Raw genomic sequence first — 10,745 nt, 5'->3', positions numbered from 1 at the left:
CCTCTCCCTCTCTTCTTCCCTTCCTTGCTCTTTGGAAGCTTGAGACGGAGGGGAGAGGAGGCGCTCGGAGACTGCCGTTGGAGGGCACGGAGAGGGACCGAAAGGGACTGGGGGAGGGGACCCAGACCGACAGACGGACAGACCGAGAGCCTGAGAAGGAGAGACAGGGTTGTGGGAGGGAAGGAGAGGGCCTGCGAGAGTGCGAAGAGAAAGATGCCGGGGTGGAGGCAGAGGCGGGGAACGGAAAGGCATCAAAGCTGGACTAGAAGCCAGCCGGACGGGCGGAGGGTAACGAGAGGCTAGACGGGTCACGCCGAGCAGTACGGGGAGCGGGGATCCTGGAGGGAAGAGGAGGCCGGGTGACTATGGGGGCTCGGAGCTGTCAGTCTGGAGGGGCCGGAGCCTCGGCGGCCCCCCGCCGGCCTCAGGATGGGTGAGGAACGGCGGCTAGCAGGCGGGCTGATGGATGGGCAAGCTCACCACGGGTGGGAGGATGGGAGGGGAGGTGGGTACCCTTAATCTTTGATTTTTAGGTTTTGCCTGAAGTTGGGTTGTTTGTTGCTTTTTGGTTTTTGAAAGGTGCTACTAGTAGGTGAGGGGAGGCCACCGCTCCTGTTCAAGGTGAAGTGTGCCTCTCCTGGCCCCCCAACTCTCCATCCGCTCTTGTCTGTCCCTCTCTCTGAATAGCTCTATCATTGAGCACTGGACCACGCTGCGCCTGTTGCCCTGCCGATCGCTGTCCATGTCCCTACCTCTGGATCTTGCCATTCTCATTCATTCTCCCCACCCCTCCGTCTCTGGGTCCGGGTCCGTCTGTGTGTCACTGTCTCCGGATGTGACTTCCTATCCGGGCGATCCTCTCGCTGTGTGTTCTTGTCACTGTGTGTCACACCTTGGCTGCCTAACTGGTCTACCCATCTAGGACTCCGTGCCCTTTCCTTCAGGGTCTGAATGGATCTCTCTGGCCTTTTCAGGCTGCCTTGGAGTTTGCTTATCAGTCATGATTGATGATTGTGGTAGTCACTGGTCAGGGGCCTGGAAGAGTGGAGGGATAGGTGTATCTCCCTCAAGGATTCAAGTGCCCTTTCCGCATAGCCAGGCCGGCCTCGTCTTTGGTCTTCACCCAGGGAACTTTGGAACTTCCTAGCATTGTTAACTGTCCCCTTTGCCATGTGCTTGTGTCCCCCATCAGGACCTCACCGCTGGTCTCCTGCGTGTCACCTGCCTCTCCAGGAGCTTCCCACCACATAGTTCTTCATCACTGACTCGATTTTCCTCCCTTCCCTAACTTTACCATTATATATTTTTTTCATTTCCCCGTTTTGTTTCACCCCCTTTTTTCCCCATCCCCATCTCCCATGATCTCCTTTGCCTATTCTTCACCTTTGTTCCTGTAATCTGCCCTCTTCCTCCCTTTTCTCTTTGGTCACCCTAAGTTTCTTGTATTTCTTACCCTCTCACTCAGCATTTTAACTGCAGCAGCCAAAAATACCAGGGAGCAAAGGGGCTGGGAGAGTTGGGGAGTATGGTTAGTGAAGGCACATAAACAGGCCAAGAAATCAATTTAATGGGCTTCCAGGGGCATATAACCCCTTCATCAGTCAGAGCCATTATGTTTCATTTACTGTCAACTTTGATTTTGTAAGGGGACATTCTCTGGGACTCAGAGCTCCACCCTGCTTGGTTGCCCCTTGTCCTTCAGTTCATTCTAGACCCTGGTGGCTTTTTCTCTACTTTCTAATTTGTCTTCTTCCTGGGTCCTTGATCTTATCATATTTGGATTCAGTGTGCTTCAGGAGGCAGTTTTCATCCATGTGACAGAAGCTATCTTATGCAAAGGGCCAGGTTCATTCAGGCCTAAAGAATGGGAAAGGTGGATAAAGAGTGGGAGAGTTTACCTTGTTTTAAGCTCATTGTTTTTCCAGACTTCAGGGGCTTGAAGGATAAAAGGAGGTAGATATGGGCAGAAGATGGAAGATTTCAGCGGTGAACAGGGACAGAAAGGAAGAGGAGAGAAATGCACAGGGTAGAGAAATGCATGATGTGAGGAACACGCAAAGGAAGAGAAAATTCATGCAGGATGGGGGCAGGGGAGGAATCGGGGTGATTCATGAAAAATTGGGAGAATGAAACAAAGTATGAGTTAATAAATAATGATACAGAAGGAGACAGGGAGAGAAAGGATAGACTATTTCTCAAGAGGAAGGTCAACAGAAAAAGCAATATGAAATGAATAAATACAGTGTTAAGATGGGGGAAGGGAGGAACTAAAGAATAAGATGAGGTGGGAAAACATGGTACAAAGAAGGGGAATGGAAGGCAAAAAGAGGACTGCTGAAGCAGATCAGAGCTGCACGGAGCTTGGTAGGGAAGAGGAGAGGATGAGGTATCAAAGGAAACAAATGCCTCTGGAGTGAGAAGGACACAGCATGATGGATGCAAAGAGAGCGCCGCAGGAGGGGCAATTTGGAAAAAAGGCAGAGCAGAAATACCATTGGGCGAATCCCCAAAAGAGAGGGATGCCAGAGGAGAGGAGAGGAAATGCAAAGATATCTGGTGAAGAGGAGAGATTTGGCTCATTCTGTTGGCCAAATTCTTCACTAAGCTACTGGAGGCCTTTGCATTTCATTCCCAAGCCAGGGCAACAGTGAGCACAGAGATTAAAAGAACACTAGAAATTCCCATTTACTTTAACTGATAGGAACTGGAATCTTTCTAGCCCCTGAGCACCAAAGACCTACAGCCTCTGATGTCATAAATTGCTGGTGTTGCCTTGGCAACCTGACAGGGTTCCTCCCTCCATGATGTCAGAGCAGCGGGTGTTACCTTAAAACCCACAGAGGAACAACTTGCTGCTTTGCTGGGGATCTGTACACATATTGGCGAGGGCCATAGTCAAATCTGTAGGATTCCTAGGTTGGTAGCTTGACCTTGCCTCCCTGCAGCTATTCTTAGCTCTAAATGAAGTCTTGTTTGTGGGCACCTGAGGTTCACTAGAGCCTGCAGGAGCAAAAGGAAAGGATCTCAGGAGACCGGGGCATTGAGGATGGGATGGTAGGACTGAAAGACAGGCAAAGAAGGAAGAGAGTGGAAATGGGCAGTTACAGAATGTGAAAGGAGAAGGGCTTTGTGAGCAGAAAGGAGAGTTACTAAAAATTTAAGATATAGCTCACTTTGGGCTTTGGGTTTAGGAATAGACACGAAGCTGGAAATGCAGATTAGAGGGGATAGGAACCATGTGAGAGCCGTGTGAAGCAGAGATACAGAAAAAGGAAGGCTCTTGAATGGAACTTGGCCGTGAAGGTAAAAGTGGGGGTGGGGTGGGGGGACTCTGAGAGAAGCTGTCAGTGAGAGACCCAGGGTTAGTCCTGATGGCCATATGAGCCGGCACTGCCTGTGTCTAGTTTCTGATTGTTTTCTAGCACCTAGCACAATGTCTGTCACACAGGGGATGCTTAATATCTATTGATCAAGATGGTGAATAAATAAGAGGAGGCTAAGGAAGAGGTGCCCGCCTTCCTTTCACCCCAGCTCTCAGGCCTAAGTCTGCATAAATGGGCAAGTTGAGGAAGCAGACACTGGAGGAAAGGACTGGAGGGCAGTTACCAGAAGTGCCTGTGAAACCTGAGGCGGAGAGAAGAGACACTGGGTTAGGGGCACACTCAGAGGCATCCAGGGCTGATTCTAGGGGCTGATCTGGGGAGTCTGCAGAGATCCTGGGAGAAAACATGAATGAACAGTCTTAGAAGCCCAGGAGGAAGATATGGAGGAGTGTTCTTGCCTGGAGAATCCTATGGACGGGGGAGCCTGGTGGGCTGCCGTCTATGGGGTCACACAGAGTCGGACACGACTGAAGCAACTTAGCAGCAGCAGCAGCAGCAGCAGAGAAAGGAGGTGATTTCCAGAAAAGGTTAAGAGTTGTTTCTAAAGACAGATTTGGAGATTTGAATTGGAAGTAGCATCCTTAAAAAAAAAAAAGGAAGTAGCATCCTTAACCCACCCCATTCCCAGTCATGAAACCACAGTGGAATCTGCAATATGTAAATACGTAAATACACACACATGCATGCGCACAGACATGCTAGCCACAGAGTTCATAAATCAATACAGACCCCAAATCTTGCCCAAATCTAGGCAATTACGAGGAAGTCAGTGTTGGCCAAGTGGGCCAAAAGGCAGAAAGAGGCACAGACCTAGATGCAAGAAGCCCTAAGAGGGAGGGCCTTGACCTCTGACTATGCATTGCGTTGTTGGAGTCTAGAGGTATAGAGTAAAACAGGAGATGGCAAGAGATGCACAGCTCATCACAACTCTGAGATCTGTGAGCAGGCTGCTAAACACAGAAGCCGTAGAGGAAAAGGATGCACCCAGTCAGGAATTATAACTTAACCTGTGCCTGTGGTGAAGAGTCAAAAATGCCCTGAATGGATCAAAGGAATGTAGGAAAGAAGCCCTGGAAGAGAGGTCGCAAAGCCCTGAGGGAGAGCCTGTCTATAATAAGAATGGCCAGGGCAGCTGGAGAAGGGTCTGGCGGGCGGGGGCCTCCAGCGAGGACGGTGGCGGTGGATGCACTGTCAGCCGCTGCCATGGACTTGGGCAGCTCATATTTTGCAGCAGGCGACAGGCTGTCGACACAGCGGTCCTTTACCTCACCGTTAGAAACTCATTTCATTGATTTTTCCATCTTTCTTCTCTGGCTTCTCAGTCATCCCACCACTCACTTTTCCAGAGCCCCTTGCCTCTCTGTGGAAAGCTCCAGGGGACTGCCTGCCCACCCCTCCTCCACCCTAGGCCAGTGAGATAGGGTGAAGGATTTAGAGGTGCCTTTCAGCACCCTGAGGTAATCCCATTGGCTCTCACTGCCCCCCTCTTACAGGCACACGTGCAGACCAGGGCCTCTGTGTCCACTTGTCTAGGGTACCCAGCCAAGGGGCTGACAGAGCCGAGATCCACCTGTTCTCCTGTCACCAAGCTGTACATACTTGGAAAAAGACACCTTTTCCTAATCCCTCCCAAGACAGCATGGCACCCCCTCAAAATATCTCTTTCAAAGTCAAATGAGAGAATAGGAGCTGCCTCTGCACTGGGGCAGGAATACAAGGTTCCAGGACGGGAATCACAGCAGGGCCATCCACTGGAACAGTGATGGCACTGGGGCCTGAGCAATTAGAAGGCATAAGTAGCGCTCGGTTTCTGCGGAGAGAAGAGGGCATTCATATGCAATGTGGTCCTGTGTAGCGTGTGGAAGTGCACAGTTGGAAGGGCAGGGGTGGGTGAAGAAATGTTTACTTCCTGTGTAGACATTTCTGCGGTGCCTCCTCCAGTCACAGCCAGCTACCTTCAGTTTCTCCCTTTGGGGCTGGGATTGGGCTAAAGGTCAAGAGTCAATTGTCAGTCATTTGGCTTCTCAGTGGAGGAGGGCAGAGGCTGGGAGGGGAGTGTTAGTCTGTGTTTCCCTGGGGAACTGATGGGGTGAGCACCATTTCCATCCTCAGATTTCTCATTCCCTGTCTTGTCGGTAACACCCTCCCACCCCCCACCGCAAGGCCCTCTGGCCCATCTTTCTCTGGTCTTGGTAAGGTGGTTTCTCTGGAACCCAGTGTGTCTTGAGTCTCTGAGTCTGGATTCTGCTGCTTGCCTTGACTCAGGTGCCTGTCATCCCTTATCACAGTTGTCTTCCTTTCAATCCAGCCATTTCCACCTTCTGTATTACTTTTCTTGCTTGTACCACAGACTCCTTCCTCCCATTCCCTGCGTCACCAGGCTATGTGGTCTTCAAACCTAGAGATAAATCCTAGTGCTTTAGGGACAGGAGTGTGCTTGAGGTTAGGAAAAGGGAAGACTGAGGAAGGCCAAGACAGGGAGTCAGGGAGGCAGGGCAGGGAAGAGTGGGAAAAGGGGAAACCGGGAGAATAGAACAAGAAAGGTATAAACCTTTGGAGCCAGGAGAGCCGGAGGGAAGGCCAAATAATTTAAATGAAAAAGGAGGGCGGTAGGCTGAGGCTTCGAGGACTGCGAAACGGAAGAGAAAAATCCGGAGCCTGACCCCCTGCAGAGAAATGAAGACCGGGAGGAGGAGGGGAGGCCGAGTGGCTGTGGGAGAGGCTTAAGGCGGAAAAGGCAGGCGGCCGGCTCGGCCTCCGCCTCAGTCCTGAGTTCAAGCCGTGCCGGCTCTGACCCTTGTGGGAGGAACTGAAGTGGCAAATTAACGACGATAATGAAGTCACTGCTCCTTGTTTGTCTTTGCAGGTTTCCCCCTTGAGATTTGTCCTTTGGCCAGACGGGGCACCGTGGGGGAGGGGAGGGCCCGCAGCAGGGAAGGGCGGGGGAGGGGAGCGGAGAAGGGGACGGGGGGATGGAGACGCAGCGGACAGACAGACCGGGGGTAGGCAGAGGGAGGGGTAAAGGAAGCCAGGAATGGAGGAGAGGAGGGCAGGGGAGGGAAGTGCGGAAAGATGGGAAGGGAAAGAACAATGGGGAAGGGGAGAGGGAAGCCTGGAAGGAGGAGCAGAGGCCCGGGAGGGAGAGGAGCGGTGGCAAGGGGAAATGGCGAGCCGGAGGGGAAGAACGTGGCCGGGGCTGTGGGAGCTGCAGCTGGCGGGGCTGGGGGCGGGGCCTCATCTCCATCTCTAATGGCTGTGAAATGAGGTTAGCTCCATTAGAGGCGGTGAGAGTGTAACGAGATCACACTCATTAGGGCTGGGCCATCCCAGTAATTACCACCACCCCAAACACGCCCGCGCCAGCCGGGCCACCGCGCACAAACAAGCACGCGGCAGCACACCCGCACAGGACACCCCTACCTTTGAACGGGAAACCCAGGGCCCCAGGGGGTGTAACTGAGAGCCTGGGGGGCCCCTTCGCTAACCCCGAAGAGGTGCCCGGACAAGGCTATAGCCAGGCCCTCGGCCACACATAAGAGCAGAAAGCAGTAAACACACACACACCCCAACTCAGGGAGTTAGGTAGGTGGATGAGCAATTATCGTTCCCATTTATTGATCACATACAAAGTGCCAGTCTCAATAATGATCATCTCAGTGGGCACAACTCTATAAGGAACTATTCCCCATTCTATTTATGAAGAAACAAGCTTTAAGCAACCCACCCTGAGGACATTTACATCATAGGGAACAGAACTAGAATTTGATTCCAGACAATACCATACCGTTTTTTGGTTTTTTTTTCTTAAGTTCATATTACTATTGAGACTTCCCTGGTGGCTCAGACGGTAAAAGCGTCTGCCTACAATGCGGGAGACCCAGGTTCGATCCCTGGTTCAGGAAGATCCCCTGGAGAAGGAAATGGCACCCCACTCCAGTACTCTTGCCTGGAAAATCCCATGGACGGAGAAGCCTGGTAGGCTACAATCCATGGGGTTGCAAAGAGTGGGACACGACTGAGTGACTTCACTTTCACTTTTCATATACTATTATGAATACACATGTGTAGACTTTCAGAATTTATCACAAATCTGTGGTAGCTATCTCCATTTCACCTCCAGTAGCCAGACAGACACAGACATGCACCCAGAATGGCCAGGGCCCCTGCACAGACAGCAGTGGCCCATCTTACTGTAACAACTGGGAGAAGGCCCTGACAAGCTCAAAGAGCGCGACAGCACGTACGCTCAAGGCAACACACACAAGGGCAGAGGAGCACACTCAGACTCAAAGATCTCATTCAAATACCTACCAGCCCAAGCTTAAAGGCTTACAAATTAACTTGAGAGCAGAGTGCTGGAGTCAGGCTACCTGAGGCCAATCTCGACTCTATTTTCCAAGTAAGAGACCTTGAAAATTACATAACCCATCTAAGTCTGCTGCCATGTTTGTAAATGGGAATGACTAGCTGTATCTATTTTATCAGATTGTAGTGGCAGATTAGGTGACGTGATGCTTCCAGAGGGCTCAGCACAGTACCTGACACATGATAAACATTTAAAGATATTATTTGTTGTTGTTGTTGTTTTAATAGTATTTAAATAGTCATTACCATCACGAGGGTTTATGAGAATCAAAGAACGAGAAGGATTTTATATACACAGCCATTTACAATGGTACCTTCCAAATAATTCTAGAAGAATTGCATGTAATTGTTTTCAAGCTCAGGGAGATCAAAGATCTTCCACAGAGGTCCCCCGTGCCAGGATCAGACAGGGTCCGGAATCTGAATTCAAGGGTGCAGCCCCCTGTTCTCACTGTGGAGTGCTGATACAGAAGAAGAGTTCGGCGCTGACTTGGTGCGGTTATCTAAACCTGGGTCTCTCCAGTGCGCCTGAAGACCACACAGCTCCGCACACTGCTGTCCTAACACTTCAGCATCACTGAGGGAGACACATTGGCAAGAGGCTCCTGTTCTCTCTGGGACATCCTCAACTCCAGCAGCCGGCATGCTGCGGCACATCTCAGCAAAGTGACGCAAGTGTGCACGGATGTCCCTCTCTGCTTGTGGTTTTAATCTGTAGCTTCCCTTTTAGCCCCGTCTCCTCCCTCCCTCCCCCATCTTCTTCTTCTCAGCCTCTCCTTTCTCCTCACACCCCACCTATTTCCCTTCTGCCTACCTTCAGCATCTTGCAAAGTGAAAGAGATAACCTCCTTGCTCCATCCTTCTCAATGGGGACAGGCCCCTGCCCAATATGATGCCAAAGCTGGGAGGTCTTGAGGAGACTCTGATTGCAGTATTTACCTGTGCAGATCAAGACCCAACTCCCTGCCCCTTCCCTACCTCTCCCTCCCTTTTCCCTCCCTCCTCTTATCTGCCTTGGCTGTCCCCTTCTTCACTCTCTCTGATACTCCTTTCCCTGCCTGCCTCAATCCCTGCCATTCTTATTTTCTCTCTTTTGGACAAAACTTCTCTTGCACAAAGTACGCACTCCCTAAATGTTGGGGTGCTGGGGAGAGATCTAAAAGAGATAGGTAGAATTAAAATGGAGGAATAGGAATACCTTTTTTGTTGTTTTCTTTTTAAATATAGAAGGTGAGCTTTAGAGACAGAGGCAGTGATAATTTTAATGCAGGGAGAAGACATAATAGTTTTGATCCAAGTGTGAACCTGGGCAGAGCTTCCAGTCTCTGGTTCGGGATAATGGGGTGTATCTAGACCCAGCCATCAAGAGGGCCTATGAGAAATGAACACTGCTGCTGGGCAGACTAGATTGAAATCCTACTCAACAAAGAATTGCCCTCAGTTAAAGGGCAGAGATGAGAGGAAGAGGCCAGGTCAAGAAGGGGCAAGACCGAAAGAAAGCATTGGCCTAGCTGTACACATCTTGCCCAGCTCTTCGGGGAGAGGTGGGGTGGGATGAGGTGCAGTGCAGGGAAAGCCAGAGAGAAGGAAAGGAACTGACCTGATGGACACCAGTATGGGCACTTTTCACATGTTACCTGCACTAGTCTTCACAAAAGCCGGGTGAGGACAGCTGTGTGATCCTGCAGATGCACTGGAGAGACCCAGGCTCAGCAAAGGACACGAAGCCAGCTCTGAACCCTTCTGTGTGAGTACTCTAGAGGGCCAGGGAGTTTCCAGGTGAGGAAACAGACTGGATAAGTAACTTACCAAGGTTGCACGGCTGGTGAGTGGGGACAGCCAGGACTGAACCTGGGTCTGCATGAATCCTTAGCCCATGTTCTTCCACTGCCTTAGAAAAGAAATCTCATCTGGTTAGAATTTATTTGCTGTTGGTACCAACTGATCCCCCTAATGTGGGCTCACAGACTCCCATCTTCCCCTTCCCTCTGTGGCTGCCTCTTGAAAGCAACAGGTTGAAACCAAAAGGAGAGAAAGGCGGGACAAAGTGAATGTGGAGGGGGCAGCTTGGAGTCAGGGGTTTCAGAGAAGGAAAGGAAAGTTCCCCAAAACGGGCTCTAAGGAAGGAGAATAGATGGAACAATTGAAAAGTTGGCAAACAAGTCTAGAGGGCTCTGACTGGAAATCACTGTATGCAAATTGTAAGCAAATATGTCTGGTGCCCTCTGGCTGACTTTGCTGGGAAGGACTTTGCCCTGCCAGTGGGTTTGAAGAAAAGTGAGGAGAGGCTTTGTTTTTAAAAGGAGGGGAGCTGGGAGGAGAAAGCCACTGTTTCACCAGGCAGGCCTGTCCCCTCCTCAGTGATGTTCCCTTTGTAGCCACTAGGGAGCATTCCTGTCGCTTTCCCGCTCCAGCTCTGCCCGAGATGGGAGGGGCTCCAGCTCCAGAGCGAGCGCCCCTGGCCAGCCTGGCCCCTTGGTGAGGGGCACATTCCTTCCTCAGGCCTCACTTCTTTGGTCCTTCCTTTGCCCTTGTCCCTTTGGCTCCTTAATTCTCAAGATTCTGAGGTCTGTTCTGCCAAGTGTGGTCTCAGAGACCCCCCTTTGCGGTTTTCCGCTTCACATCCAAGCCTTTCTGTCACTCTCATAACATCTTCAGTAGCTCTCAGGCCCTACAGGCTGTACTGAAGGTTCCTGGAAGTTCCCTGGCTTCTTCCTGTTCTAAGTACAGTGTATCTGCCCCCCTGAACAGTGAGGGCATATCAAGAAGTAGGAATTCTTGTCCAGCTCTTTACAGGGTGCTTCTCGGCCCTCCTCCCGTTGAGGAATATCTGTTCAGAGACTCTCACGATGGGGCAGCTAGCAGCGCCATCCCCCGACCTGGCCACGAAATTTGAAAGCAGCACTCCATCCTTTCCTGCTCACCTTGAGGAACAGCCAGGGAGTGGGGTCTGCACCGAGGAAGAGAGAGGCAATACCAAAACCAATCTCTTCTGTC

At 51.1% G+C, this 10,745-nt stretch overlaps 1 protein-coding gene across 1 annotated transcript in view; it reads left to right on the top strand.

The window, feature by feature from the left end:
- The first annotated feature begins 7,408 nt into the window (after positions 1 to 7,408).
- ZFHX2 (zinc finger homeobox 2) overlaps positions 7,409 to 10,745 on the top strand; it is a 27,706-nt gene continuing 24,369 nt past the window's right edge. Inside the window, exon 1 of the mRNA XM_010831413.1 lies at positions 7,409 to 9,495. The gene's annotated coding sequence lies outside the window, so the exon portion shown is untranslated. The remainder of the gene's footprint in view (positions 9,496 to 10,745) is intronic.

Source organism: Bison bison, unplaced genomic scaffold, assembly GCF_000754665.1.
Source record: "Bison bison bison isolate TAMUID 2011002044 unplaced genomic scaffold, Bison_UMD1.0 scf7180017864526, whole genome shotgun sequence".
NCBI lineage: Eukaryota > Metazoa > Chordata > Mammalia > Artiodactyla > Bovidae > Bison > Bison bison.
This window is presented reverse-complemented; position numbering and strand designations above follow the sequence as displayed.